A 26,618-nucleotide genomic window follows, 5' to 3' on the forward strand; every position below is an offset into this window, starting at 1 on the left:
TTACATGTCAGTTCTAGTACAATATATATGTTCAATGAATACCCATTTATCATCTGCATTTCTTCTTGGTGTAGCAATTTGAATAGTCAGTAGTGTATTTCGGAGCACACCGTTCAGCAAACATTGGTGAAAATGCAACTCCGCAGCAGACGAGTCGTATTTGAACCCACGTTGACCCAAAGACGTGGTTAATTACGAGCGCAGTGGGCACGTGATCATCGGCACTGGTCTGTGGATCAATGTAAACGTGTCGCCTGGTCGGACGAATCCATTTTTTCGTTACAGCACGTCGATGGGCGCGTCCGGATACGCAGTTGTCCTTGCGAACGGCTGTTCGAAACGTGCACCGCACTATGGAGGCAGGCCGATGGTGGCAGAATTACGCTGTGTGGAATATTCACCTCGGATTCTACAACATCCATTGTAATAATGGTAAGCTCCGTGACTGCTGTGGACTGCGTAGATATTTTCGCGGACCTCCTGCCTCCCGTCAAGCTAGGTATATTCCCCGACGGCGATGGCATCTTGCAGGAGGATAGGCCAGAATGGCTCAAAACGTTCAAATGGCTCTGAGCACTATGGGACTTAACATCTGAGGGCATCAGCCCTCTAGAACTTAGAACGACTTAAACCTAACAAACCTAAGGACATCACACACATTCATACCCGAGGCAGGATTCGAACCTGCGACCGAACGGTCGAGCGGTTCCCGACTGAAGCGCCTAGAACCGCTCGGCCACACCGGCCGGCGCCATAATGGTGCTACAGGAGTTTGAGGAACATGGTAGTTAAGTGACGCTGATGTCCCGGCCACCAGAAACGCCTGACCTCAGCACGAAGACACAGACGCTATCGGATGTCACCAGCCAGGTCAAAAACCACCGGTCGGTAATTTAGGGACGTTGTGTGACCTGTGCGCAGGCCTACCAAGGATTTGCCGAATTCATACCCTAATGACTAGGTGCTGAGATGCGTTTCAAAAATTAACCAACATGCTATTAAGCTGGTGGGCATAATTCTAGGGGCGTACAATGAGTAATGTAACACTTTTTTGTGGTAGCAGGCTGATTTTATTCAGGATTCAGGTTGTTGTTGTGGTCTTCAGTCCAAGACTGGTTTGGTGCAGCTCTCCATGCTACTCTATCCTGTGCAAGCATCTTCATCTCCCAGTACCTACTGCAACCTACATCCTTCTGAATCTGTTTAGTGTATTCATCTCTTGGTCTCTTTCTACCATTTTTACCCTCCACGCTACCCTCCAATACTTAACTGGTGATCCCTTGATGCCTCAGAATATGCTCTACCAACCGATCCCTTCTTCTAGTCAAGTTTTGCCACAAATTTCTCTTCTCTCCAATTCCAGGCTTCAGGTGCGCCATATTATTCCCCCACTCTTTCCGTTACAAAACACTACTTCTAAACATAATCTAAGTTCAATGGGGCAGCATTACGCCACCTTACATGGAGGGCCTTTACGTCCATGTGGTACCACTCCACTGGTCAACGTCGCAGCCACCGTCTTGCTGCACCAATAACCTGACCATCACCCTGTATTGCTTCCCGCGGAGTATATTCTTCATCGGGCCTAAAAGATGGAAGTCGGAAGATGCAAGATCCGGACTGTACGGTGCCGCGCGGGATTTGCCAAGCGGTCTAAGGCGCTGCAGTCGTGGACTGTGCGGCTGGTCCCGCCGGAGGTTCAAGTCCTCCCTCGGGCATAGGTGTGTGTGTTTGTCCTTAGGATAATTTAGGTTAAGTAGTGTGTAAGCTTAGGGACTGATGACCTTAGCAGTTAAGTCCCATAAGATTTCACACACATTTGAACTGTACGGTGGATGAGGAAGAACACTCCAATGAAGTTTTGTGAACTGCTCTCGGTTGCGGAGACTTGTGTGAGTGCATGCGTTGTCATGAAGAAGGAGAGGTTCATTTGCATTTCTGTGGCGACGAACACGCTAAAGCCGTTCCTTCAGTTTCCTGAGGCTAGCAGAATACGCTTCGGGATTGATTATTGGTTCAAAATGGTTCAAATGGCTCTGAGAACTATGGGACTTAACATCTATGGTCATCAGTCCCCTAGAACTTAGAACTACTTAAACCTAACTAACCTAAGGACATCAAACAACACCCAGTCATCACGAGGCAGAGAAAATCCCTGACCCCGGATTGATTATTGCACCATGAGTGTGAACACAAACAGAATAACGCTTCTGAATCCCAGACGACGGTCGCTGTGACTTTACCACCTGAGGGTCCGGCTTTTAACTTTTCCTTCGGAGAAGCAGTGGTGTGGCGCCACACGATGGATTGCCGTTTTATTTCCGGTTGGAAGTGACTATGTTCGTCAAAAAAATTTATCACTATCACCCTCGTAACGGCACGCAATTCCGCACAGACGTCCTTTCGTTGCTCTTTATGGTCTTCTGTTAGGCGCTGAGGAACCCAGCGGGTACACACCTTTGAGTAACCCAACTGGTGGACGCATGTGTCAGCACTACTAACAGAGACGTCCAGCTGAGCAGGGAGGCGTTTGATTGTGATTCGTCGATCACCTCGAATGAGAATGCCCGCACGTTCCAACATTGCAGGAGTCACAGTTGCGTGCGGCCTACCGGCACGCAGGATATCACACAGGTTTTCGCGGCCTTGTTGTGACGATGACAGACACCTCGCCCAACGACTCATCGTGCTTTTGTTCACTGCCAGTTGTCTGTTGACATTCTGCAAGCGCCTATGAATATCGGCGATGGTCTGGTTTTTCGACAAAAGAAACTCGATGACAGCTCTCCGCTTCGAAGGCATCTCCGTTACAGGGGCCGCCAGGTATCGAAATCTCATCAAATTATAGGAGCGGAATTGGAAATATTCCACGATATCCCACAACAAACTTCAAACTCTTCCGACCGAATTTGGCCGAGACAAAAATGTGTTGCATTACTTACTGAATGCACATCGTACTTCGGCGCATCTGCGTAGACTTGCAGTAGACACCAGCTACACCAACAACCTTTTTACCATTTCGTTTGATGGCTCTTTGTAAATTGGAGTGTCGTGTTACGCAGACTCTGCTTGCTCATCTGAAGTAGATGTCACTGTGCACTACACAGTCATGGCATGCACAGTTTCATTCGCGGCATTCTCTCTAGGTGTTACAATTTAAACAAACGTTAGTTTAAATAACTTTCGTGCAGTTTCCACGGTTCTGCTCATTGTAAAGCACGGAATGCGGATCTCACCGTCACAGTAACTGGTGGACTGGAGATGAGGCTCGGCCTGTTGCCGGCACTGCTGCTGTTACACTTTACACGCTACTGGACACTGGTGTTAACATCGCGCGCTGCCATTTCAGCCGCCTGCTAAAATCGTGTGGGCGACTGGCTGCGTCGACTCTTCTCGGAACCTAGTAGCACTTGGTGGCACTTGGCCCGCAGCGGACGTCTTTTACTTGTTTCAATATCTTTTATGGCCCGCGAAATACTCTGTGATAGGTCGTTTATATATCGTACTGGCACCATCAGTTTGCAACTCGTCAGACCGCGACGGCAGAACCCAAAATGTATAGCCGACGTCTAATTTTGCTTAGGTGCAGAAATGTTTCTACATGTTACTCTCTCCTATATAACTAGGATGTTTTGTTACTGTTAGTATTTTATTTTTATTAAAAGCATGCTATCAGCCTTTTAGAAGAAAATCATCCACACAGTCGCGAAGATAGCAAATGCAGATAAGTTATAGATACAGTTAGTTACTTGTTCCATAGAGCACCATCACGGTACACGATACGATGTGCAACGTGTCAATAGAACAGACACAGTACACACACATACAAGTAAATAAAAAAGATTGAAAAAAATAATATATATCTGGCCATTTATTATGTTCATTGAAATAAAATCAAGAGAAATCAGAGCTCGCACGGAAAGGGTGAAGTGTTCATTTCTCCCGTGCACTGTTCGAGAGTGGAACAGTAGAGAAATAGCTTCGAGGTGGTCCGATGAACCTTCTGCCAGACACTAAACTGTGAACTGCAGAGCAGTCATGTAGACGTAGACGTACAGGGTTTTATCATGACGAATCATCTCTCTTACATGGTATAGAAGGAGTTGTTAAGCAGAAACATTACACCTTTAGTCTACATCTGAAAACACTTCGGCTCTATGTCAGACATTTTACTTCTATGGGTAGATTGGAAAACAGTCTTCTAGCTGCTTATTTTACTCCTTTCCGTGCCAAAGTTAGATTCATTAAAGGGTAATCCGGATAATTTGTCCTTCTGGTGCTGAACTTGTGAATATCTCTGTTACTCTCAAACTTGGATGAACTGATAATAACAAATTTCGTAAGTGAATAAATGTACTTTGAGGCTGCAATTAATATTCCCTGATGCTTAAAGAGATACCCGACACAAGTAAACTTCCTACATAATTCTAATTACTTTGTTTTATGCAATGAATACTTTTTCCCTATGCCAGGAGCTACCACAAAATATTATTCCGTAAGATGAATGAAAATATGTTAACTTATTGACTTCTATATCCCCCAACTTGACAAATATTCCTATCGCAAAGGCAGTCGAACCTAATGCTTAGCCAGTCTGCTGTATGGTTTTTACAGTGTACGTTTTCATCAACATGCACACTTAACAACTTTCAATTTCTACCCTGTTTATTATTTCTCGGTGGTATATAGTGCGTTAACTGGAGGTTGTGCTTTTTTTTCAAAAATTTAGAGCTAGCCCATTTGTCAAAAACTATTCAGTAACTTCCACAAAAACATCACTGACTATTTTCTCTGCTGATACTTCTTTGCTCAGCTTCACAACAATGCTGGTATCATTTGCAAACAGGGTTGATTCTGCTTCTTAATTTAAATGAGATGGCAGATATCTGTTAAACTACATATTCCAGAAAAACTTTACTTCTCTAATAGAATATTATGACTGACAAAATCCAATACTTTCGACGAGTCGCAGACGATCCCAATTGCCAATATTTCATCATTTACAGATTTTATTATGTGGTCAGTAAACGTATAAATAGCTGATTCAGTAAAATGGCCCTTTTGAAATCCAAACTGCCACTAGATAAGTACCGATTACTACACAGGCGAATAACAACCCTGAACCACACTAATTTTAGTAAACGATGTAAAGAGTTATCCTGGACGATCGTTATTGACATCTGCGGCGTCACCGTTTTTATAAATAGGCCTAACGATGGTATATTTCAACTTTTGGGAATACACCGTGAGTTAACGATGCATTACGTAAATAACTAAGAATATTACATATCATAAGGCAACAACTTTTTGTGTGTATTGCTTGTTCAGCGTATTGTTTTCTTTTCTCTTCTGAGCTATTTGCACCAATCTTCTCACCTATATTTAAAATGTAATTATTAAAACATCTATTCCACATGAATCTTCTTTCATAACGCTCCCATTCCCTTTAACAGGAATAATGTCAAATTCAACTACTTTTTTCCCTGTCTCTCTTTCAACAATGTTCCCTACTGATTTTATCTTATTCTCTGATTTCTCAATTTCTGACAAAATGTGCATACTCCTGGAATTAGTACTACTTTTCTTAATGTGTTAGAGTGCTGTTTATAATAAAAAAGCATTTCTAGTGACTACTTGTTCTGGCTATTTTGTACACGTCCTTTTTTCTTTATGAAGGTACTCTGATATCTTTAATGACACAAGGTTTCTTTAACAACTTGATATTATTACATTTAATTTTCTTCTGAGGAAAAATACTTTCAAAAATGCGTGCTAACTCATTAAGAAATACATCTGAGTTACAGTTATGCTCTTTGTTCACTACATACCAGCCAACATGTTTAAGCTTTCTTTAAAATATGCATAGTTTTGTCATTAATCAGCCTCACTGTACAAGGAGATAAATTCTATGACGTGACTAACATTGCTTTATGTTCTAACAATACGTTCATCACCGGATAGGCTTGTATCTCTGTAACTTGTGCTTGTTGAATTAACAGATTATCTAAAATAATATCTTAATATCATACACGCGGGTAGGAACATTTATGCCCATCACCAAATTGTAAATGGTTGAAAGCATGTATAGATAACTTTATCTGTCAGATTCGTTCAAGAAATGCACATTAAAATCACCACAAATTACTAATACTTCCTTCAGTCTGACGGAGAGCACAAAAATTCATCATTCAATCTTCTCAAAAAGACTGCCACCGAGAAACCGAGATTGTCTGAAATGACAGGCAGTTTCTTACGCCTGGACTCTCTTCCTTTTACAACAACAAATGACAATTGGACCGCACTGGCAGTGTAACAACACGGAGATGCTGCCTCTAGAGACGTGGAAGTTGCTATAGTTTCGATTACCAAGGGTACGCCGACCGCGTAGAACGAACTAAATACTGCAGTACGGTCGTATTATTGAAACGAATCGGTTCGGAAGAAGCAAAGAGAATGTGGCATGAAGCCTCCGCCAATGTCCGTATCGTTTTTCTGTGGCTGGTCCGTTTGCAGCTGTGACCCCAACAGAGCACGCCACGCGTAAATATCAGCTCTGCAGGGCTCGTCCGTGATTTATGTCTGCACCCGGCAAGCTTTTTCGACGTGACTCAGTGACGAGCTACAAAAAACGAGTCCAGAGTTGTCTTGCAAGGCATCGCGACTTGTGCTACCGTCGCGACGACAGAGGAAAGTAGCAGCCGCAGACGGATGGGAAGTATGTGCCACTGCAACTGACGTGGAATCTAATGAGCCCTGTATCACCGCTGGGTTTTACTTAGTTCCAACAGAAAAAATAATTGTTCAGAACTGGGAGATTCCACAGTGGATCCGATCAACAGTTTACTCCCTATCTTTGTGTAATCACCAGTACATTTTTGTTGATACACTGGGGCGCAAAGCTTAAAGACGAAAGTAACTTTCGAATGGTGTTTCTGTCAAGTTCAAATGGCTCTGAGCACTATGGGACTTAATATCTGAGGTCATCAGTCCCCTAGAACTTAGAACTGCTTAAACCTAACTAACCTAAGGACTTCACACACATCCATGCCCGAGGCAGGATTCGAACCTGCGACCGTAGAGGTTGCGCTGTTCCTGACTGAAGCCCATAGAACCGCTCGGCCACACCGACTGGCTTCTGTCAAGTACAATAGTTCGATGAAACCAGGACCATACATAGTACGAAACTGCAGTGCACCTTCCCAACGCAACCCACACATGCTCGATAGGATTTAAGTCGGCGGAAAGAACAGGCCAGTCCATTCGCCGAATATCCTCACGTTCCATAGAGATCCTCTACTGACAAAGTGCCAATTGGCTTCTGTCTCGGGTTCTTCGGCCGACGTTCATCTAATGATTTTACTGACGTTTCGCCAGCATGAGTGGCTGGCATTGTCAGAGCTTCACCCTCCATTGACGGTGGTGAACTGGAGCCGAGCTCGCGGGTGCAGACCATATGTACCTGGCGCGCCAACGGTCGAGAGCTTCTCCGCGGTCATTTCCGGTGCGATTCTTCTCTTACTACCTGCGACGATCGTTCGCAGCAGTACGGCAAGCCAGGATCCGTTTACCTTAAGGCTTTCCTCTTTCTTGTTCAAACTGTTCGCGTGTTTTTGTATTTCTACAGCTTCTCTGAACAAGCGCTTGTGATAGTGCTTCTCTACAGCCAGAACTTCCGTGTCGGCGAATTTTATTACGTGGTCGGTCTCAGTGCGTGCTCTGCCACGGTCGATTTCTCCACCTGCCCCAACCTGCAACGTCGCTTATGTTCTTTGATCCTGGTGCTGATTGATCGTCCAGTCATTCCGATATAAACTTTTCCGCGTGTGCATGATATACGGTACATTCCCGACATTGCAAGTGGGTCCCTTTTCTCATTTGCCAATCTAAGACACTCTTTGATCTTCCTTGTCAGTTTGAAAATCGTCTTTACACTGTGTTTGCGAAATAATACGGCCAATTCTGTCCGTCTCTCTGGGAATGTATGGCCGAAAGGCCGTACCCGACATTTCTTTTTCTGATTCCTTACTTCGTCGTGTGTTTTGCTCTGTTGCACTTCTAATATGACTTGTGGAGTACCCATTGCTCCTCAGAACACTTTCCAGGTGTTGAATTTAGCGTCTAAGGTGCTGCGGCTCCCATATTCGTTCTGCTCGCGTTACGAACGTATTAATCATGCTTCTTTTCTGGCTCAGGTGGTGGTTTGATAGTTTGTGCAGGTACCGGTCCGTGTGTGTCGGTTTTCGATACACGCTGTGTCCCAGGTTTTCACCATCCCTTGTAACCAGCACATCAAGAAATGGCAGTTTCTTGTCCTTTTCTACTTCCATGGACGAACATGTGAGTCGCAGCACCTCAACAAGTGGCCACGAAAGCCAACTCAATTTTGTAGATCCTCCACTTGCGCTGTTCGATGCTGTGGCGTATTATCATCCGTAAAAATGAAGTAAAGGCCGAACGCACCCCTGAAAAGCTCCAAATGCGGATTATGTGCAGTATCATAATAATGTTGATTGGTTCAAATGGCTCTGAGCACTATGGGACTCAACTGCTGAGGTCATTAGTCCCCTAGAACTTAGAACTAGTTAAACCTAACTAACCTAAGGACATCACAAACATCCATGCCCGAGGCAGGATTCGAACCTGCGACCGTAGCGGTCTTGCGGTTCCAGACTGCAGCGCCTTTAACCGCACGGCCACTTCGGCCGGCCAATGTTGATTGGTGAGTGTACCGTATTCAAAGATTTGGAAGTCAGTACGTCCATGCAACATAGGACCTACCTAAGCCAAAATATCTGGACCATCAAAACGATCGTGTTCCACTATGTTCATCGGTGCATTAAGTGTTTCCATCACTCTCCATATGAGGGTACGTCCAAGATCATGTCGAACATGATCGTTTTGGTGCTCCAAATGTGAATGTGTGCGGAGAAATCTTTGAACATGGTACATCCACTGGTCAACGGTATTATGACACTGAACTACTTCCCCATGTGCGCCTTTTTACGGTGGCATGCGGCTCTTACTTCCTTTCCGTGGTAGATGCTGCGTGACCGCATCGAACAGCGGTGGTGGAGCAGTTCTTGGAACGAGAATATATTCGGCGAATGGACTGGCCCGCCCCTTCTCCCGACTTACATCTCATCGACCACGTGTGGGTTGCGTTGGGGAAGAGTTATTGCAGCACGTCGACACGAACCACCGACCATAGAGCAGTTGTCAACGGCGCTAATGGAGGAATGGAACGCCCTACCGCAAGATCTCCGTACCAACCTTGTGACGACCGAGGGAGCACGTTGCAGAGGAATGCACTGACGTCCATGGTGATTACACACCCAATTAAGAACCATGCCCCGCCTTCGGTAGCGTCCTGGGGATCTTCATGAATCGCAGAGACATCAGTGTAGTTTTTGTCTTTGAATAATAGTGTCAATTCCGTTCGTATCACTGTGTATTTCTTTCAGTTACCTTGTGATCCCTACCGTAACAGGTCTTTCTATGCATGGTCCAAGTTTCACCGATCTGTGTTACTTGGCAGTGTCACATTACGCGAAAGTTGTTTTGCAGACCACTATACGAGATCTGTTTAAAAAGTTCCAGAACAAATTATAATTAAATGAAACCCTCAGCTGCCGACAGGTGGTGTTGATATACCTCGATGGGGACAGCTGAAAATGTGTGCCCCGACCGGGACTCGAACCCGGGATCTCCTGCTTACATGGCAGACGCTCTATCCATCTGAGCCACAGAGGACACAGATGAATAGAGCGACTGCAGGGATTTATCGCTTGCACGCTTCCCGTGAGACCCACATTCCCAACTGTCCACAATTCTACACATGTAATGTACCTAATAGATATTTGCTCAACCACTCATTACGTGCGCGCACTTTGGCGATTCCCGTAAGAGTTCGGGCAACCTGTGCGCATTCCCACAGACGAAGGTCAATGGCTGGGTGGTCTTTAACCATATATATGAAGACAGTAACTGTTCTCGAAAGAACAGATACTATTGATGACCGTACAGCTTTCTCTAGAATAAATGATAATTAACTGTACCTAATAGGTACATTACAAATATAGAATTGTGGACAGTTGGGAATGTGGCTCTCACGGGAAGCGTGCAAGGGATTAAGTCCCAGCAGTCGCGCTATTCATCTGTGTCCTCGGTGGCTCAGATGGACAGAGCGTCTGCCACGTAAGCAGGAGATCCTGGGTTCGAGCCCCGGTCGGGGCACACATTTTCAGCTATCCCCATCGAGGTATATGAACAACACCTGTCGGCAGTTGAGGGTTTCAATTAATTATCATTTATTCTAGAGAAAGCTGCACGGTCCTCAACAGTATCTGTTTTTTCGAGGACAGTTACGGTCTTCATATAAATTCCAGAACATTCGTAATTTCGCGCCAATGGTGCGTTGGTGCGAAACACGGTTGGCATCCCTGCACACGCTTGTGTTTAATGTGTAACTGCCGGGAGTTTCATTGTTATATGTCCGTTAGTTATTGACTGTTAGTGGTGTATTGAGTATAACGTTGTGTCGCACAATTTGCGAACTTCGAGATGTCAGAGTTTGAAGAGCAGCGCGACTGCATTAAATTTTGCGTGAAACTCAACAAAATCTGAGTAGATACACACAAAATGATGCAGAAGCCTAAGGTGATGAGTGCTTAAGCCGTGATCGATGTTACGAAAGGTTCACATGGTTTTAAAGGCCCGGAGGGATGTTGAAACATGACCTTCGTTCGGGACGCGCTTCGACGACTACAGACGACGCTCATGTTAGGAACATCAACGAAATTGTGCGTGCCAATCGAAGACTGTACGAGAGGTTGCAGAAGAATGTAACACTTCCGTTGGATCCTGTCATGAAATCCTGACACAGCATCCTGGAATGATTCGTGTTGCCGCCAAGTTCGTCCCACGGCTCATGAGTCGAGACCAGAAAGACCTTCGCCTCGCAATCTGTGAAGCGCTTTTGTATCGGCAAATGAAGACGGTATGTTCCTTAAGAGAATCATAACTGGCGATGAGACGTGGGTCTACGGTTATGATGTTGAGACCAAGGTTTAGTCTTCGCAATGGGTCGGGAAAGGTTCTACAGGACCAAAAAAAGAAGGATTAGTTCATCATGAATTCGTGCCACAGAGACAAACTGGTAATCGATAGTACTATCGAAATGTGTTGCGACGCCTGCGAGAAAATGTGAGAAGGAAAAGGCCTGAAATGTAGCAAGACAATTCATGGCTCTTGCATCACGATAACGCATCCTCATACGCATCCATGTTGGTACGTATCCATTGCACAAAAAACGATATCACTGGGCAAAACCCTCGGTACGTTCCTGACCTAGCCCTTGCGGAATTTTCTTTTCATTTTCGAAGTTGAAAACCCCGTTGAATGGAAAATGGAAATGAGCGTTTGGCGTCTTTGGGCGGGAGGCCCCTTACGGGGCAGGTCCGTCCGCCTTGGTGCAGGTCTTATTACATTCGACGCCACATTGGGCGACCTGCGCACCGGATGGGGATGAAATGATGATGAAGACAACACAACACCCAGTCCCTGAGCGGAGAAAATTCCCGACCCACCCGGGAATCGAAACCGAGCCCCTTAGGACGGCAATCCGTCACGCTGACCACTCAGCTATCGTTGAATGGACGAAGATTTGCAACGATAGACGACATAAAAGAAAACAAGAGGCGTAACAAGACATATTCCGGAACTGGAAACGGAGTTAGCAGCGGTGTACCAGTTGTGGAGGAGAGTATTTCGGATATCATTCAAAATAAGTAAAAGGTAAGCGTAGAAAAAATTTGTGGACAAACTTCCGCACGGCCGCGTGGTTTGGGGCGTCATATCGCGGACTGCGCAGCCCCTCCCGCCGGAGGTTCGAGTCCTCCCTCGGACATGGGGGTGTGTGCTGTTCTTAGTATAAGTTAGTTTAAGTAGTGTGTAAGTCTAAGGACCGATGACCTAAGCAGTTTGGTCCCTTAGGAATTCACACACATTTGAACATTTGAAACTTCCGGAATTTTTTGAACAGTCCTCTAGTTCCACTCCAAAACGGCAATCGGCTCTCGCGCATCCCGCTTGTTCATTTATTTTGTAGTGAAGAAATAACATGAGAGACAGTTGACTTTTAGGTGTGCGCACAACGCCCATTGGCGTTTCTCAATCGATTACGTCTGTCGGAATATGACTGGTAAGTAATTTACAGGATATGTACGAGGGTTGCCCAGGAAGTACTGTCCCATATTTTTTTCTCAGCTGATAACATTACGAATGCGTAACATTACGTATGAATTATTTAAAGCTTCCACAGTGCGCACGCAATAGTGTAGCCGCTGCAATATTTCAAAATGGCGTCTGTAAATAATTTATGATACAAAAGGCGTGTCCTCAATGAATTTCTCACTGCGGGGAAACAAATTGCAGCGAACAACCACGCACGTTTGTGTGAAGTCTGTGGAGCACCTGCAGTCGACAGGAGTACAATTGATCGCTGGATACAGAGGGTGAGGCCGTCACAGGAGCTCCAGGATTTGCAGCGAGCGCTGTCACCAAACACGCCTGTCACACCAGACATATTGCAACGTGCCGAGGTTCTCGTTGTTTTTAACATCTACGTTGTTGTGTTCTTTTCTGTACGTCACGTGGTGTGCTTTAACTGTTTGTACATGTGCAGTTCACTAAACTGTATGAGTTGTAGGCACATATTCGTAAAGTTACACATCAAACGACGCCACACACACTGAAGTGACGAGAGAACTTATCACAGGCAAATTACACAGTCCTTCTTTTATGAAAATGTTATCTGAAGGTTCAATGCACGCAATATGAAACATGTACTAAGAGTGGCGTGAGGCACCGTACTAGCTCGTATGTTAACAAAATATCTCAGGTTCTTTTTGCATTGCAATTTCATTCAAAATTAACACTGCTTTACTGAAATGAGTTCGAGAAAGAAATATTCTTGTTTGGCATATTTATCACTGATTATTTCGGAGTAAGATAATTTATGTGAATTTACGTAGCTACGACAAAAGATAGCCGTTATGCAGCAACCACAAGAATTCAATAAAAACTACTATTAATCTTTGCAAATAAATTAAAATGACACTGACGTTAAATAGTATAATTAAAATGCAAACTTGCATATTATTTCTGCGGCTCTGCGCCATTTAATATTGAAACTATTCAAATAAAACGTTGCAGCCGTGCAAATGGCCGACAACAATCACAGGCTCGCGCTGTATTGCGCGTTCTGGTACTCTGAAAAAATAAATCATTTGTTTCCTAACATGTAGGAACGCTAAAGATACATAAATACAGGTTTTAAGAGCAAATACGCACATGTATTTAACAAAAATGCAATATAAGTACACTTACAATGTCTCTCACGTTTATCCTCACCCAAGATCACGATCAGAGTAAGAAATTACATCAAAAAATTCGACTGTTTCACAAATATTAATATTTTTAACATAGAACAAAAGAATAATATAAATAATAAATCGATACTGATTCTAAATACAATTACGTTGAATGATAAATGTTTTTTTTCTGTACATTTTTACGTACGTCTTTCAAGAATCATAAAAGTCTTAATTCATTGCACTGTTCGTAATTCCTTATGAATAAATTCTGTTCTCCCCAGGGCAACCAGTACATAGTTCGCAAGGAACGGTGTGTTACTATTCGGCTGTTGGAGCTGCTGATGTTAATCAACGAAAGAAGTGTAGATGCAATTAGTCGCGGTCTTGGATACTGATTAGTGTGCGCAAGATGGGTTCCACGTAATCTTAAGGTGGGGCACAAATTTCGGAGAAACAAAATTTTCTGAGGTGTTGGAACGCTTTGAAGCTGAAAGGGTGGCCTCCGTGGCCCAGATTGTGACGGGTGATGAAAGCTGGGCTCACCAATTTGCAATTTGTGTTAGAAACAACAAGGCAATCGATGGAATGGTGTCGTCCTTACTCTTGACAGGAAAAAAAAGTCTAAGCAACTGCTTCTGCCGGTAAGATGATGATGACTGTATTTTGGGAGTGTGACAGTGTGATTCTCGTCGATCTGACGCCAATGGGCTGTACCATTAATTCGAAGGCATACCTGAACACATTAACCACACTTAAGAAGCGTTTCGAGTGACTTCGCCGTCATAACAACCCGGGGGATGTTTTGCTTCATCACGATAATGCTCGCCCTCACTCTGAACACACCAGTAAACAAGCTTGGACGCAGCTACCTCATCCACCCTGCTGTCATACCCGACTCCCTCAGACTTCCACTTGTTTGGGCCATTAAAAGATGCCATTCGCGGAAGACATTTTGAGGATGACGAGGAGGTGATTCCGCAGTTAAGAAAGGGCTTCGTGACCAGAATAAGGACTGGTACCGCAGGGCATAAACGCCCTTGAGTTACGATGGAGGAAGATCACAGAACAGGAAGGATATTACATAGAAAAATAGGGTGTGTAGAAAAACATCATTCTCTCATGTGTGTCGTTTCCATTGTGTGGAATGGATTGTGGGGAAAAAAAGGTGGGGCTTCACTTTCTGGGCGGCGCTCGTATACATTTAGAAACAAAGTAAATATCTACATCTACATGGATACTGTGCAAATCACATTTAAGTGCCTCGCAGAGGGTTCATGGAACCACCTTCTCATTTCTCTATTATTCCAATCTCGTATAGCGCGCGGGAAGAATGAACACCTATATCTTTCCCTACGAGATCTTATTTCCCTTATTTTATCTTAGTGATCGTTCCTCCCTATGTAGGTTGGTGTCAACAAAATATTTTCGCATTTGGTGGAGAAAGCTGGTGATTGGAATTTCGTGAGAAGATGCCGTCACAACGAAAAAAGCCTTTCTTTTAACGATTTTCAGCCCAAATCCTGTATCATTTCTGTGACACTCTCTCCCATATTTTGCGATAATACAAAACGTGCGTTTTTCTTTGAACTTTTTCGATATACTCCGTGAGTGCTATCTGGTAAGGATCCCACACCGCACAGCAGTATTCTCAAAGATGACGGACAAGTGTAGTGTAGGCAGTCTCCTTAGTAGGTCTGTTAAATTTTCTAAGTGTCCTGCCAATAAAATGCAGTCTTTCGTTAGCCTTCCCCACAACATTTTCTGTGTGTTCCTTCCAATTTAAATTGTTCGTAATTGTAATACAAAGGTATTTAGTTGAATTTACGGTTTTTAGATTAGACTGATTTATCGTGTAACCGAAGTTTAACGAATTTCTTTTAGCACTTATGTGGATGACCTCACACTTTTCTTTATTCAGGGTCAAAAAAATGTTCAAATGTGTGTGAAATCTTATGGGACTTAACTGCTAAGGTCATCAGTCACTAAGCTTACACACTATTTAACCTAAATTATCCTAAGGGCAAAAAAACCTCCGCCGGGACCAGCCGCACTGTCCATGACCGCAGCGCCTGAAAGCGCTCGGCTAATCCCGCGCGGCTATTCAGGGTCAACTCCCACTTTTCGCACCATTCAGATATTTTTCCTAAATCGTTTTTCAGTTTGTTTTGATCTTCTGATGACTTTATTAGTCGATAAACGACAGCGTCATCTGCAAACAACTGAAGACGGCTGCTCAGATTGTCTCCCAAATCGTTTATATAGATAAGGAACAGCAAAGGGCCTTTAAAAGAAATTATTATCTAATGACTGAAAATTTATGGCATTTTTTGTGTCCCATTTTGAGGTCCTTGCCCCCTCAATTTTTTAAACCACCAGCCAGTAAGCCCCGATTTTTGAAAATGGGATCTGGCAGTAGTACACATTGGCACACTTTCGCAAGAAACACTACGACACAATGCAGCATTATGGAGCTTGCGCTTCTTGACGCATGAATAGCGATTCAGATGCATATATTGGTTAAGATTTTGTAACTATCCACTTGTTAGCACTAAAAGTCAGGAAATAGCATGCAAAAAGCAACAAAGAATGACAGCCTCAGTGTAAGTGCACCTCGTCACCGTTTACATGATTTTTAGGCGGAAGGCGAAGAGGTAGACCACACTACAATAGGGTCTCGCTTGTCTCTATCATTTGGCCTCGATGTCCGACTACCGTTATGCTTAGAAGATAATTATTTCCTCTGTTTGTTGCCGGTCGTCGTCAGAGTCAACACAGCACTTCTATCAACATCAACAAGGCTGACCGTTTTCGTGACTGGTACTCCAGCAAGACGGACCCCAACAATCATGCGATCATACTCTTAACATGTTAGAGGTGAGCATCGAATGATACTGGGAGTGCAAGCCAATGTGTCACAGTGAAACAGATCACCGTTCGCTTTAATAAAGTGGTAACTAAACTCATTTCTACGTCAGCTGCTTCGCGAGCTTTTTAGCATATGGTCTTCTGGAGGAGATGGATACGTTTGAATCCATGGTAACTACGGCTTATAGATGTCAAATACTCGAATCCGCTCGGCGGTATCCGAGCTGGAGTGCTGCTGGTTGGAAATAAGTCGCTTCCTCCGACGCAATACGTTTCCTGCTTCCGACCATTCATGGAAGTCGGCGCGTCCGGGAAGAATATTTCTTTAACTCTTTCTCAAATATAAGGCAAAAGGTACTGGTGGACACGCAATGGTTTTATTGTTTTATTTAGCCTGACAGATTATTCCCCTCAGGCGATATGTTTTCGTGATATTATCCTACACCATTAACCCACGTCAAAGCTGCTCTTTGATGTACTTGGTTACGACTCCATAATCGAAAGCTGTAACTTACTGGTACCTACAGAGAGGACGGGCTTTTCAATAGGGCTCGAAATGTCCACAAGTGAACAAAGCGGCACGACTCAAAGGTGTTTACTGCAGTACAACACCTCTGGGAGAAAGGAAGATTAGTATCTATTGTTCCATCGATGATGAGATCATTAGAGACAGAACAAACCCTCGGATTGTACGCAATGGGAAAGGAAACAGATCATGTTCTTTTCGAGAGACCCATTCCGTTCAACACACATTGGTAAATATGGGGTTAAGGAAATAAGGGCAAATAAGTGGTCGTGTTGACTCAACGACATCAACAACCATTTTGCAGTTGGCACGGAGTCATAGACATTAGACCATAGACCAATGGAAACTTGTTGCTTAGTCGAACCAGGTTTCTTTTCAGAGGTGAGTCCGGATACGCCATTTTCCAGGCAAACGGCTCCAGGCCGACTGGGGTAGTATTATGCTATCGGTAACATTCACCTGGGCTTCCATGGGATCTCTGGTAGAAATCGAAAGCACCATGACCGCTGTCGACATCGTGAGCATTACCGCGGACCACCTGCATCCTTTCGTTCTCGATGTCTTCCCTGATGGTGACGCCATCTTCCAGCAGGACAACTGACCGTGTCGCAAGATCAGAATCGGGCTACAGTGGTTTGAGGAGCATGACGGCGAACTCACGTTACGTCTTGGCCACCAAATTTGTCTCGCCTGAATCCGATGGAGCAGATCTGGACCGCCAGTTCGCTCCTACAAGCCACAGGCCCGTGATTTAAGGGAACTGCGTGAAATGTGTGAACATCTGGAGGATTTTTCGAATCCATGCCGCACAGCTGCTGTATTACGTTCCAAACGTGAACTAACATTCTATGGCGCCGGTGGTTACAATGTTATGGCTCGTGTATATTACACAACCACCACAGCACCTCTACCGTCATGTTCGCCATGTGAATCCACTGCATACAGCACAGCAGGAGACGCCCGATGAGAAGTGTCAGCAGTAGAAGGCGTCAACTCCAGCAACACCTTCTAATTAAAAATACAGGCATGACCTTCTAATTAAAAAGACAAACTGAAGTAGAAATGAAAGAGCTGGTAGGAGCAATCAAGTACTTTCATGACTTTAGGTTGGCACCATTGTGCTGAGAACTGCTGACGAATAATCACTGTTTTGTTTATAGCCTCAATATTGCATTAAGGTACACCCGTGGTCTAGGGACAGCGTCTTTGATTAGTAATCAAAACATCCTCACTCACAGGATCGAAATCCGCTACCGCTTAAATTCTGACAAAAACATCAGACTTCCCGCATAAGAAGTCACCCTTATTCAGCCAACGGCCTTATCAAAGAGGGCGGAGGAGTGGATAGATCTTCAGGGCATTCTCTTGCCCTTGGTGAGGAAAACTTCCCCTACAGGCGGAAGAATCAGCAATGATCGACGGCATCAGGACGCAGAAGGCAATGGGAACTACTGCATCAAGGAAACACAGTGTGTATCCAAAGGAGAAGCACCCTGTAAATCAGAAGGTTGGTGATCTCTCCAATGGCAAAAGACTCCGGACCAGTCCCTCATTCGGATCTCCGGAAAAGGATTGCCAGGGGGGAAGAACCACGAGAAAAAGGCTGAATAACGGAAGGATTACGTTCTGCGACTCGGGGCGCGGAATGTCAGAAATTTGAACGTGATAGGGAAGCTTGAAAATCTAAAAACGGAAATGCTAAGACTCAGTGCAGATGTAGTGGGGCTTAGTGAAGTGAAAAGACGAGAAGACAAGGATTTCTGGTCAGATGAGTGCAGAGTAATATCACCAGCAGTAGGAAATGGCATAACAGGGGTAGAATTCCTTAGGAATAGAAAGGTAGGACAGAGAATGAGTTACTGTGAACAGTTCAGTGATAAGATTGCTCTCATCAGAATCGACAGAAAACCAACACCGACAACAATAGTTCAGGTACACATGCCGACGTCGCAAACCGAAAATGAAGAGCTATAGAAAGTATACGAGAATATTGAACGGGTAATACAGTATGTAAAGGAAGATGCAAATCTAATAGTCATGGGCGACTGGGATGCGGTGGTAGGGGAAGCAGGAGAAAAACGGGTTACGGGAAATTATGGGCTTGGTACCAGGAATGAGAGAGAGGGTAAGGTACTGGGAATGAGAGAGGAGAAAGACTAATTGAGTTCTGCAATAAATTGCAGCTAGTAACTGTGAATGCTCTGCTCAAGAATAACAAGAGGAGAGGTAACCTTGGGAGAGGCCTGGGGATACGGGAAGATTTCAGTTAGATACATCATGATCAGACAGGGACTCCGAACTCAGATAATGGATTGTAAGGCGTACCCAGGATCAGATACAGACTCAGACCAAAATTCAGTAGTGATGTCGAGTAGACTTTGATGCTTGAGCTATTAATAATTCTCGCACGTGTCGGGTCTTTAAGAGACTGGTCAGGAAGAATCAATGCACAGTGAAGTTGGACACGGAAGTACTAGGGAATGAAGCGGTACACTTGAAGTTGTCTAAGACCATAGATACTGCGATAAGCAATAGCTCAGTAGGCAGTTTAGTTGAATAGGAATGGTCATCTGTAAAAAGAGCAATCACACAAGTTGAAAAGGAAAACATAGGTACAAAGATGGTAACTGCGAAGAAACCGTTGATAATAGAAGAAATACTTCAGTTGATAGATGAAAGGAGGATGGTCAAAATGTTCAGGGAAATTCAGTAATACAGAAATACTAGTCACTTAGGAATGAAGCAAATAGAAGTGCAGGGAAGCTAAGGCGAAAAGGCGACATGAAAACTGTGAAGAAACCTAAAAGGAAATGATGATCGGAAGGACTGGCTCAGCATTTGGAACTCAAAATAGTTTTAGGTGAAATTAAAAGCAAGGGCGGTAGCATTAAGAATGCAAGGGGAATTCCATTGTGAATTGCAGAGGAAAGGTCGGACTGGTGGAAAGAGTACACTGAAAGCCTCAATGAGGGGGAAGAGTTGCATGACGATGTGGCAGAAGAAACAGGAGTCGATATAGAAGAGATAGGGGATCCAGTATTAGAATCAGAATTTACAAGAGCTTTGGAAGACGTAAGCTCCAATAACGCAGAAGCGACTGATAACATTCCAGCAGAATTTCTAAAGTCATTGGAGGAAGTGGGAACAAAATGATTACTAACTTTTATGTTTAGAGTATGTAAGTCTGGCGATAAACCATCTTACTTTCGGAAAAACATCATTCACACAATTCCGAAGGTTACAAGACCCGACACGTGCGAGAATTATTAATAGCTCAAGCATCAAAGTTGCTCACAAAAATAACATGCAGACCAATGGAAAAGAAAACTGATGATGTATTAGACGATGGTCAGTTTGGCATTAGGAAAGTTAAAGGCACTAGAGAGGCAGTTCTGATGTTGCGATTGATAATGAAAGCAAGACTAAACAAAAATCAAGTCTTTTTCATTGGATTTGTCGATCTGGGAATAGCGTTCGACAATGTAAAATGGTGCAAGGTATTCTAAATTCTGAGAAAAATAGGGGTAAGCTATCAGGAAACAAGGGTAATATACAATATGTAAAAGATCCAAGAGAGAACAGTAAATGTGGAAGACCATGAACGAAGTGCTGGGGTTAAAAAGGGTGTGAGACAGGAATGTAGTCTTTCGCCCCTTACTGTTCAATCTATACATCGATGAAGCACTGAAAGGAATAAAACGAAGGTTCAAGAGAGGAATTAAAATTGAACTTGAAAGCATATCAATGATAAGATTCGCTGAGGGCATTGCTATACTCAATGAAAGTGAAGAAGTATTAACAGGATCCGCGGAATGGAATGAACAGACTAATGAGCACAGAATATGGCCTGAGAGTAAATGAAAGAGAGGCAGAAATAATGAGAAGCTGCAGAAATGAAAACGGAGAGAAATTTAACATCAGGATTGGTGATCACGGAGTACAAGAAGTTAAGGAATTCTGCTACCTAGATAGCAAAATAACTCACGACGGACGGAGGAAGGAGGACATAAAAAGCAGACTATAACTGGAAAAAAGGTTATTCCTACCCAAGAGGAGTCCACTAGTATCAAACATAGGCCTTAATTTGGAGAAGAAATTTCTGAGAATGTATGTTAGGAGCACAGCATTGTGTGATAGTGAAATGTGGACTGTGCGGAAAACCGAAACAGGAGACTCGAAACTTTTGAGATGTAGAGCTACAGAAGAATGTTGAAAACTGAATTGGCTGATAAGTTAAGAAATGACAAGGTTCTCTGTAGAATCGGTGAGGAAAGAAATATATGGAAAACACTGGGAACACGGGATAATAGATCAGTTATGACATCAGGGATTAACTCCCAGGGTACTAGAGGGAGCTTAGAGGATGAAACTGTAGAGGAATGTATATATGGCGTGTCTGCATGAAGTTTCCACATTACCTGAACAACGTTCAGTGATTCGTTTTTTGTTTCAAAAATGTTCAAATGTGTGTGAAATCTTATGGGACTTAACTGCTAAGGTCATCAGTCCCTAAGCTTACACAATACTTAACCTACGTTATCCTAAGGACAAACACATGCCCGAGGGAGGACCTCCGGCGGGATCAGCCGCTCAGTCCATGACTGGTGCGCCTCAGACCGCTCGGCTAATCCCGCGCGGCGTTTTTTTGTTTCTGGAGGTTAAAAACCAGCTAAGATACTTTGTCGAATGACTTTATAGTATGTTGACAGTTGTATGAATCGCAGAAATTTTTACAAGTGGGTAGAACAATGCAAAACCGGTCGAACTTCAGTAAGTGATTAGCAACATCTTGGTCGGCCAGTTGAACTTCTTCGCTTGATAATCGCACTGACGACATTATTTGTGAAGACCGACATACTATGTTTGAACATACAGCAAAAACAGTTACAATTTGTGTTTTCGCAGTTCATAATGTCACCAGGAACATGCTCAAGTGCAGCAAAACAAGTGCGAGGTGGGTCCCGAAAGAGTTAACTCAAGAACACAAGAAACCATTGAAAAAACTGATTGGGAGATACTACTTCATCTTCCCTAAACTTCAGATTCGGCTCCTCCCGAATTACATTTGTTTGGTTCATCACGTGGGAAACAGTCCAGTAACAATAAGGCCAAACATTTGCGGGAAAGTGGCTCAAACAACAAGAAAAAAACTTTCTTACAGCATGTATAAGAAAATAGTTCATCGTTGGAACAAGTGTATTAATATTGGTGGGGATTATATTGAGAAGTAGTAAGAGGCTCACTTTGTAAAAATGATACAGTTTTTCCCTTACAGATTTGTCTCTTTTAACTACTGAACGTTCCTAGTAAAATCAGTGTGTTTTATATGTAATAAAAATGGGTGTAAGTGGTTTGTGTTGTTTGTTAGATGGCACTCTTAAAGTGGACTCTTAAGTCTAAGGGTATGTAAGGCGGAGTTACTGTAAATCACAGATAGCATCAACATTCGCTTTTGTGTCTAAAACAATGCGGGGACGTGCGTGGACCGAGTGCTGCCGTAGGCCGGACAGATCGCATCACGGTTAACGCCTGAGAAAACAGGAGTCACTGAGTGGCCACGGGGCGCAACTCATTTGCGTACAATGGCAACCACTGCAGAAGCGACGGTGCTGCGCGGATACACCAACGCGAGTCTGCGTGGGCCCGGCACTGGTACTTAAGAGAACCAGGAAACAAAGAACACAGGTGATTGTTTACAAAATAGAATTATGTGGAAAAAGGCAGCTGGGAACTTCCAATGAGATCTAAATATATACATACACGCTGCAAGCCATTATAGACAACATAATGGAGCTACATCGTACCAGCTGAAACCTTAATTTGCCCGATTAATTATTACTGAACGTGGCATTTATACATTCTAAGACCAAAATAAACGCCACGCCACTTAGGAATTATCCAAATTGGAAGGAAAACGGTAGAGGTGATGGACATGTGCAGATAAACTAATCGTTCCAATTTCAGAAAAATTGGATGATTTATTTACGAGAAAGAGCTTCACAAATTGAGCAAGGCAGTAACATGTTGGTCCCCCTCTGGCCCTTACGCAAGTACCATGATTTATAGTGTTGTTGGATGTCCTCCTGAGAGATATCGAGCCAAATATGTCCAACTGGCGCGTTTCTCTTCTTCTTTTACTGTTCAACCCTGAGGTTGGTTTGCAGCAGAGCGCCATTTCTCTCTTCTGTCTGCCTTCCTCTTCATTTCCACGTATGTCTTACATCCATTGTCATTCATGATCTGTTGCATGTATGATATCCTTGGTCGCCCCCACCGATTCCTTCCCTCAATAGCTCCTTCTGCTATTGTTCCAAAGATGTTGTTGTGTCGTAGGATGTGCCCTACAAGTTTGTCTCTTCTTGTTTGGATGTGCCTCCACAGAGATCTGGTTTCCTGTACTCTTCTAAGCACCTCTTCATTTGTTACTTTGTCTCTCCAGCTGATCTTCATCATCCTTCTATAGCACCCCATCTCCAGGGCCTCTAGCCGTCTTCTCTATTCTCCTCCAATCATCCAAATTTCACATCCGTATAGGGCCACACTTCAAACGAAACCTTTCATGATACGTTTCCTTATTTTCAGACTGATGTTGTTGCTGATGAGTACGTTCCTTCTCCGATTAAATGCAATTTTGGCCTTTTGTATTTTGGTCGCAATTTCCTTTCGGCTTCTACCATCTCTTGTGGTTTTGCTTCCCAGGTAAGTAAATTCCTCTATCACTTCAAGCTCCTTTCATCCACTTCTCATTCTCAAAGGTTCATATTCTGCTCTTGTACTGCATACCATCACTTTAGTCTTTTTCTTGTTCATTCTCATTCCATACTGATTGCATAGAATTTTGTCCATTGTTCTGAGGACTTCCTCTAGATCTTTTGTCTCCGTGACTATAGCAATATCATCTGCATAACGTAGGATGTCTATCTTCCGCCCATTAATTTTGATCCCCCCCCTCAGTAGTATCTCGAACTTCGTTTACAGCTTCCTGGATGTAAGCACTGAATATAAGAGGAGAGAGAGCACATCCTTGCCTTACGCCTTTTCTAATATTTGCTTCTTGTTCATGGTGACAGTTCCTTATCACTGCCACCTCATTCTTATAGAAGCTGAGTATCACGTGCGCTAGATCGTCAAAATCCCGACTTGGTTGGGGGGCCCTGGCCATACTGCCCCAAACATTCTCAATTGGGCGCCCTTGCTGCTCAAAGTAGGGCCGTCGGCACACGAACCGTGATCCAAACACCGAGCGTTGAGTGTCCTGAGTTTCAGACGTCATAGCGTGGAAAAGCACATTGGGGAGTCTTTCCGAACGTGTAAGGCAATAAATATTTGGTGTGTCAGATATTGTGCATTTGCGCTTGGACGTTGACCAATGAGATGGCAGAACGCCACCTACGTCACGTGCACGCATCTTCCTTCAGGGCAGAGTTATGAGGCTCCATACTGGCCTTCAGTTGAAGCCCGTATGTGTATACAGGGTGGTCCATTGATCGTGAACGGGCCAAATATCTCTCGAAATAAGCGTCAAACGAAAAAACTACAAAGGACGAAACTTGTCTAGCTTCAAGGGGGAAACCAGATGGCGCTATCGTTGGCCCGCTAGATGGCGCTGCCATAGATCAAACGGATATCAACTGCGTTTTTTAAAAATAGGAACCCCAATTTTTTTATCACATATTCGTGTAGTACGTAAAGAAATATGAATGTTTTAGTTGGACCAGTTTTTTCACTTTGTGATAGATGTCGCTGTAATAGACACAAACATATGGCTCACAATTTTAGACGAACAGTTGGTAACAGGTAGGGTTTTTTAAATTAAAATACAGAACGTAGGTACGTTTGAACATTTTATTTAGATTGTTCCAATGTGAAACATGTACCTTTGTGAACTTATCATTTCTGAGAACGCCTGCTGTTACAGCGTTATTACCTGTAAATACCACATTAATGCAATAAATGCTCAAAATTATGTCCGTCAACCTATGCATTTCGCAATACGTGTAACGACATTCCTCTCAACAGCGAGTAGTTCGCCTTCCGTAATGTTCGCACATGCATTGACAATGCGCTGACGCATGTTGTCAGGCGTTGTCGGTGGACCACGATAGCAAACAGCCTTCAAATTTCCCCACAGAAAGAAATCCGGGGACGTCAGACCCTGTGAACGTGCGGGCCATAGTATGGTGCTTCGACGACCAATCCACCTGTCATGAAATATGCTATTCAATACCGCTTCAACCGCACGCGAGCTATGTGCCAGACATCCATCATGATGGAAGTACATCGCCATTCTGTCATGCAGTGAAAAATCTTGTAGTAACATCGGTAGCACATTACGTAGGAAATCAGCATACATTGCACCATTTAGATTGCCATCGATAAAATGTGGGCCAATTATCCTTCCTCCCATAATGGCGCACCATACATTAACCCGCCAACGTCGCTGATGTTTGACTAGTCAACGGTTCGGACACTTTGATGATGCGTCCAGGATACCGAGCAGCATACGTAGCACACTTGGGCATTTTGATCACAATAGCCATACATCAACACCATATCGACCTTTTCCGCAATTGGTAAACGGCCCATTTTAACACGGGTAATGTATCACGAAGCAAATACCGCCCGCACTGGCGGAATGTAAAGTGATACCGAGTACTTATACGTTTGTGACTATTACAGCGCCATCTATCACAAATCGAAAAAAGTGATCCAACTAAAACATTCATTCATATTTCTTTACGTACTACACTAATATGTAATAAAAAATGGGGGTTCCTATTTTTAAAAAACGCAGTTGATATCCGTTTGACCTATGGCAGCGCCATCTAGCGGGCCAACCATAGCGCCATCTGGTTTCCCACTTCAAGCTACAGGAGTTTCGTCCTTTGTAGTTTTTTCGTTTGATGCTTATTTCGTGAGATATTTGGCCCGGTCACTATCAGTGGTCCACCCTGTATATGCCGTTTCTGAGCACCAGTAAATTGAGGATCTCTCGAAAACCCGTCGTTAATTGTATGACTCGTCGTAGTAAAATGACGAGACAAGTAAATGACAAGAAAATTAATATTCGTGGTAAAAAAATTATTGTAACTTGCGTATTACGAGAATACGCCATTTCAAGGCAACAGCGTGTTGAGGGTCCATCAAAAACGCACTGTTCTTGGTATAATTCGTTATAATTAAATTTCAGTTGTTAATATAGCTACGATTAAAGCTTTGGAGACGTTAAGACGTGCTTGATGTTGTTACCCAACATTCTTGGTAGATTTAGCTCAATGATGAGCGTCCCAGATGCATAACGAAAAGTCTGATGTGTGGGTGATTCGCGTTCCACTAGATCCAAATATGTTTTTCTAACCTTTACGGTTTTAATACGTTATGATACTTTCTTACTAGTTTAATAGTATATACCATAATTATCGATGGTATATAAATATAAGTGCGCTCGTTTTGAGAATTGAAGTGCCGGCCGGTGTGGCCGAGCGGTTCTAGGCGCTGCAATCTGGAACCGCGCGACCGCTACGGTCGCAGGTTCGAATCATGCTTCGAGCATGGATCTGTGTGATGTCCTTAGGTTAGTTAGGTTTAAGTAGTTCCAAGTTCTAGAGGAATGATGACCTCAGATGTTAAGTCCCATAGTGCTCAGATTCATTTGAACCATTTGAATTTGATGACTGAAATTGTTCGATTGGCTTAATCTAAAGGACAGCTTGCACTGCTTGCAGAAGGTATTTTGCCCTTCTTTTCTTTTGAGTTTTTTAAATCACATGTAAAGATTTTGCTACTGAACAGGAACAGTGATTAAGTAAAAATGAGCTTAGGGTTTTACTAAAAAGCGAAAATAATGAAATAAT

The 26,618-nt window shown here is 43.6% G+C and overlaps 1 protein-coding gene and 1 non-coding gene across 3 annotated transcripts in view; one reads left to right on the forward strand and one right to left on the reverse strand.

Annotated features, from left to right (window-relative positions):
- LOC124622283 (tyrosine-protein phosphatase non-receptor type 9) overlaps positions 1–26,618 on the reverse strand; it is a 774,832-nt gene that overhangs the window by 595,036 nt on the left and 153,178 nt on the right. The window lies entirely within an intron of this gene.
- Trnat-cgu lies at positions 10,160–10,233 on the forward strand. Its single transcript has one exon. It is a non-coding gene; the product is annotated as a tRNA-Thr (tRNA).

Source organism: Schistocerca americana, chromosome 7 (genome assembly GCF_021461395.2).
Source record: "Schistocerca americana isolate TAMUIC-IGC-003095 chromosome 7, iqSchAmer2.1, whole genome shotgun sequence".
NCBI classification, from domain to species: Eukaryota; Metazoa; Arthropoda; class Insecta; order Orthoptera; family Acrididae; genus Schistocerca; species Schistocerca americana.